The following is a 6,000-nucleotide window of genomic DNA, read 5'->3' on the forward strand; positions in this document are numbered from 1 at the left end:
GAAATTATTATAGCCAAAAAACTGGAAGGAAATGATGTAGAAAACTCTGACCACAGATTCATTATTTTCCTCTGTATTTTCTCTTGCGGTTTCAAAAAAGACCATTTTGCTATCTTCAAAAAGCCATCCATCGACCCAAAAATATCTCTATCATAATTGACAAAATTTTTAGTAGCTTTCGGTAACCTATCAGACTAAGTGAAGGACCATCAGATATTGTCCAACGACTCCACAACCAAACTTTATATGTTCAATGTCGAGAATCGTTATTCAAAGCAATCTGATTCGCAAAACGCAAACATAAATGTTTATAAGTACAAAATTAAAAACGAAACTTTCAAAAGAGAAACAAGAGACAGTTTTGGGCCATGAAACCAGTTTTGAGATGAATAGAATATATTCGCTTAGCAAAACTTTTTCGAAGCAGAAAATTGGTTATTGGGGTAATTTGGATAATTTAGGTAAAACTCTACTCTCTAATGCGTTAAATAGGGATAACTTGCCACGTAAACAAAACTAATAAAGTTTTTGTGACTCTCGTTGTTTGAAGCTGAGGTTTGAAAAGGTGTCAAACTACAAAAAACTTTGAAAGATGAAGTCAGTCTGATTGAAATCTACGAACAGTTTTAAATATATTCTATAAAGAGAAGTGCGCATGATTGCCAGTGAAAGTTGATTTTGGTGATCATCTCATAAACTTGACACTGTACTTTTTCAGCTAAGAAATTATTATAGCCAAAAAACTGGAAGGAAATGATGTAGAAAACTCTGACCACAGATCCATTATTTTCCTCTGTATTTTCTCTTGCGGTTTCAAAAAAGACCATTTTGCGATCTTCAAAAAGCTATTCATCGACCCAAAAACATCTCTATCAAAATTGACAAAAGTGTTAGTAGCTTTCGGTAACCTATCAGACGAAGTGAAGGACCATCAGATATTGTCCAACGACTCCAAAACCAAACTTTATATGTTCAATGTCGAGAACCGTTATTCAAAGCATTCTGATTCGCAAAACGCAAAAATAAATGTTTATAAGCACAAAATCAAATAAAAAACGTTCAAATTCGAAACAAGAGACAGTTTTGGGCCATATAACCAGTTTTGAGATGAATAGAATGTATTCGCTTAGGAAAACTTTTTTCGAAGCAGAAAATTGGTTTTTGGGGTAATTTGGATCATTTAGGTAAAAGTCTACTCTCTAATGCGTTAAATAGGGATAACTTGCCACGTAAACAAAACTAATTACGTGTTTATGATTCTCGTTGTTTGAACTTGAGGTTTGAAAAGGTGTCGAACCACAAAAAACGTTGAAAAAAAAGTCAGTCTGATTGAAATCTACGAACAGTTTCCATTATATTCTATAAAGAGAAGTGCGCATGGTTGCCAGTGGAAGGTGAATTTGGTGATCATCTCGTAAACTTGACACTGTACTTGCTCAAAAAAGAAATTATTATAGCCAAAAAAGTGGAAGGAAAATGATGTAGAAAGTTGTGACCACAGATCACTTGTTTTTCACTATGTTTTCTCTGGCGGTTTTAAAAAAGACCATTTTGCGATCTTCAAAAAGCTATCCATCGACCCAAAAACATCTCTCTCATAGTTGACAACAATGTTAGTAGCTATCGGTAACCTATCAGACTAGGTGAAGGACCATCAGATACTGTCCAACGACTCCACAACCAAACTTTATGTGTTCAATGTCGAGAATCGTTATTCAAAGCAATCTGATTCGCAAAACGCAAAAATAAATGTTTATAAGCACAAAATCAAAAAATAAAAACTTTCAAAAAAGAAACAAGAGATAGTTTTGGGCCATGAAACTAGTTTTGAGATGAAAAGAATATATTTGCTTAGCAAAACTTTTTCGAAGCAGAAAATTGGTTTTTGAGGTATTTTGGATCATTTAGGTAAAAGTCTACTCTTTAATGCGTTAAATAGGGATAACTTGCCACGTGAACAAAACTATATATGTGTTTATGAATCTCGTTGTTTGAACTGGAGGTTTGAAAAGGTGTCAAACCGCAAAAAACGTTGAAAAATGAAGTCAGTCTGATTGAAACCTACGAACAGTTTTAAATATATTCTATAAAGAGAAATGCGCATGGTTGCCAGTGGAATTTGATTTTAGTGATCATATCGGAAACTTGACCTTGTACTTTTTTAGCAAAGAAATTATTATAGCCAAAAAAGTGGAAGGAAATGTTTATAAGCACAAAATCAAACAGCAAAAGGTTCAAATGCGAAACAAGAGACAGTTTTGGGCCATGAAACCAGTTTTGAGATGAATAGAATGTATTCGCTTTGCAAAACTTTTTTCGAAGCAGAAAATTGGTTTTTGGGGTAATTTGGATCATTTAGGTGAAAGTCTACTCTCTAATGCGTTAAATAGTGATAACTTGCCACCTAAACAAAACTAATTATGTTTTGATGACTCTCGTTGTTTGAACTGGGGGTTTGAAAAGGTGTCAAACCACAAAAAATTTTGAAAAACAAAGTCAGTCTGATTGAAATCTACGATCAGTTTCCATTATATTCTATAAAGAGAAGTGCGCATGGTTGCCAGTGGAAGTTGAATTTGGTGATCATCTCGTAAACTTGACACTGTACTTGTTCAACAAAGAAATTATTGTGGCCAAAAAAGTGGAAGGAAAATGATGTAGAAAATTTTGACCACAGATCCATTATTTTCCTCTGTATTTTCTCTTGCGGTTTTAAAAAAGACCATTTTGCGATCTTCAAAAAGCTATCCATCGACCCAAAAACAATTTTCTCTTAGTTGACAACATTGTTAGTAGCTATCGGTAACCTATCAGACTAAGTGAAGGACCATCAGACATTGTCCAACGACTCCACAACCAAACTTTATATATTCAATGTCGAGAATCGTTATTCAAAGCAATCTGATTCGGAAAACGCAAAAACAAATGTTTATAAGCACAAAATCAGAAAACAAAACATTCAAAGGAGAAAAAAAAGACAGTTTTGGTCCATGAAACCAGTTTTGAGATGAAAAGAATGTATTCGCTTAGCAAAAGTTTTTCGAAGCAGAAAATTGGTTTTTGGGGTAATTTGGATCATTTGGGTAAAAGTCTACCCTCTATTGTGTTAAATTGGGATAACTTGCCACGTAAACAAAACTAATGATGTGTTTATGACTCTCGTTGTTTGAACTTGGGGTTTGAAAAGGTGTGAAACCACGAAAAACGTTGAAAATTAAAGTTAGTCTGATTGAAATCTACGAACAGTTTCCATTATATTCTATGAAGAGAAGTGCGCATGGTTGCCAGTCGAAGTTGAGTTTGGTGATAATATCATAAACTTAACATTGTACTTGTTCAGCAAAGAAATTATTATAGCAAAAAAAGTGGAAGGATAATGACGTAGAAAGTTGTGACCACAAATCCAATATTTTCCTCTGTTTTTTCTCTTGCGCTTTTAAAAAAGACCATTTTTCGATCATATAAAAGCTATCCATCGACCCAAAAAGACCTCTCTCATATTTGACAACAATGTTAGTAGCTATTGGTAACCTATCAGACAAAGTGAAAGACCATCAGATATTGTCCAACGACTCCGCCACCAAACTTTATATGTCCAATGTCGAGAATCGATATTCAAAGCAATCTGATTTGCAAAACGAAAAAATAAATGTTTATCAGCACAAAATCAAAAACAAAACACTGAAATGAGCAACAAGAAACAGTTCTGGGCCATGAAAACAGTTTTGAGATGAATAGAATGTATTCGCTTATCAAAAAATTGTCGAAGCAGAAAATTGGTTTTTGGGGTAATTTGGATCATTCAGGTAAAAAATTACTCTCTAATGCGTTAAATAGGGATACCATACCACGTTTACATAACTACTTATGCATTTAAGACAATTGTTGGATGAACGCGAAGTTCCAAAAAAATCAAACCATAAAAAACATTAAGAACTTAAGTCAGTCTGATTAAAAATTCATAACAATTTCAATCAAAATCTACAAATAGAACTCTGAAAGGTCGTCATTGGTGATTATTCAGTTTTATGCACTTTGTTGACATTTTGTTTAACTGGCCAAAGTCATTTTGTTAATCGAAAGAAAGATAGGAAGGTGATGAAGAAGTTTTTGTTCACAGAATAAATTTTTTCCTATGTGTTTTCTCTTGCAGTTTTGAAAAACGCTCTCACATGATAAAGAACAATCAAAAAGCTCTCAAATGACTTATTATCAACGGACTCAGAATTGGAAAAAATTCTATTTGCAGCAGTAAGTTTTTGGACTAATTGAAAGACCATCCGAACAACCCCAAAACTAATTTTTTTTATGTTCTATGCCGAGAAAAGTATATTGAAGCAACAACAGTGAACTACAACAGGCTAAAACAGAAATTGTGGGCAAATGATTAAGAAACGAGTTCTCAAATCACGAGAACTGACTTTTCTGGGCGATTAAGTACAAGTAGGAGGGCACTATAAATTACTCTGGTTAGCAAAACTTTTCGAAACAGAAAATTTTTTTTGTGAAAAATTATGTAATTCAGATACAACACTAGTTCAAGCTGTAATAATAGAGATACCATGTCATTTGCCCGGAGTTAATAAACAGCTTGGTGTACTCCTTGAGAAATCTGGAGATTTAAAAAAAACTGAAGCAGAAAAAATATGAACGATGAAAAAATTCTGTATAGATTAATTAAAACAAAATTTTAAAAAATATATCAACGGAAGAATGCATTTCAACTGTTGGCGTTCAGTTTTAGAGCTTTCGGTTCTATCTTTTTGTTGTATAATTGTATCATTATTTGTCTCATTACTGTTTCAAGTTGTATTTGCAAGAGTTTGCGAAAAAAATTGGTTTCTCAGGCACACAAAAAATGAGGTGTTGCTCAAATGTTTAATCAGTTCTTCAAAACTACTGAACCAAATTGAACAATCATGAGTTCGTATTGTTGGCCACTAAATGTGCTGGCTTGTTCTAGTGAGTGGTTTTTATAACCGCGACAGTAAAAAAGATATTCAAGGTCAATTTTCAAAAAAAAAGTTGAAATTTTAGTTCATGTTGGTATCACACAAAATTTGGTACCCAAAATAACAAAGTAACCCTACCTATATGAGGTCATTAGGTTCGTATGAGAATAAAAAGTATCCCAGTTAAAATTTTTGTATGGTTTTGTGGAGTTTAATGGGCTATTTTTCCTCTGCAAAGGGCCGAACCTTGGAAAAACAAATCTTTTCTGAAATTTAATGGTTGAGTGGTGTTTTTTGCAATTCAACACGTTTTCCGGCTGGCTTTTTATGTTTTCTGGACAGTATTTAAGATCAGGAAGCCAATTGTGTCAATTATGGGGGTTAACTCTATAATTTTTCTTTTTTCACGATTTCATCAAATATCTGTGGATGTTGTTTTCTGTCAAAACACACAAAACATCATAACCTTCATGGTGAGGTGGGAAATTTTTTCCCACCTCACCATGAAGTTTTGCCGTGACCTAGAACGTGGAAGTGGACCAGAATTACATCCACAAATACGCCGGGAACGCTGCTTCACGTTGTTTTACGTCGGTTCCCGAGATCTTGGGCTTCGATTTTAGCCCAAAAAATGGGGTACAGAACAGTACTTTGTTAATATCTGCTAAAGTACTGGACCAAATTAAACGGAAGTGGTCGCATTTTGTTAGCACTGAACCCCTCTTGCTTGCAGTATTTGATTGGTTTCTCAAATCGTCCAAATCAAAAAGTTATTAATGATTAAATTTGAAAAAAGTCGAATTTTCGGGCCATTCTGGGTGACCCAAATTTCGGTACAACAAAACACGCGATTTACCCAACAAGTGTTAGTGATTTAGAATCCCCAGTTAGTGGGGAGTCTCCCCATATATATTTTGTATGTAGTTTTACGTAGTCCAGGTGGTCAATTTTAGCGAAACCTGCGCCGTACTTGTCCTATTTAGCCATTTGGTACGGTACCTTGATGTTGGAATATCTCCTCGTAGAGTGAACCGATTTTTGATTTGTT

Source organism: Convolutriloba macropyga, chromosome 5, assembly GCF_964194025.1.
Source record: "Convolutriloba macropyga chromosome 5, txConMacr16.3, whole genome shotgun sequence".
NCBI classification, from domain to species: Eukaryota; Metazoa; Xenacoelomorpha; order Acoela; family Convolutidae; genus Convolutriloba; species Convolutriloba macropyga.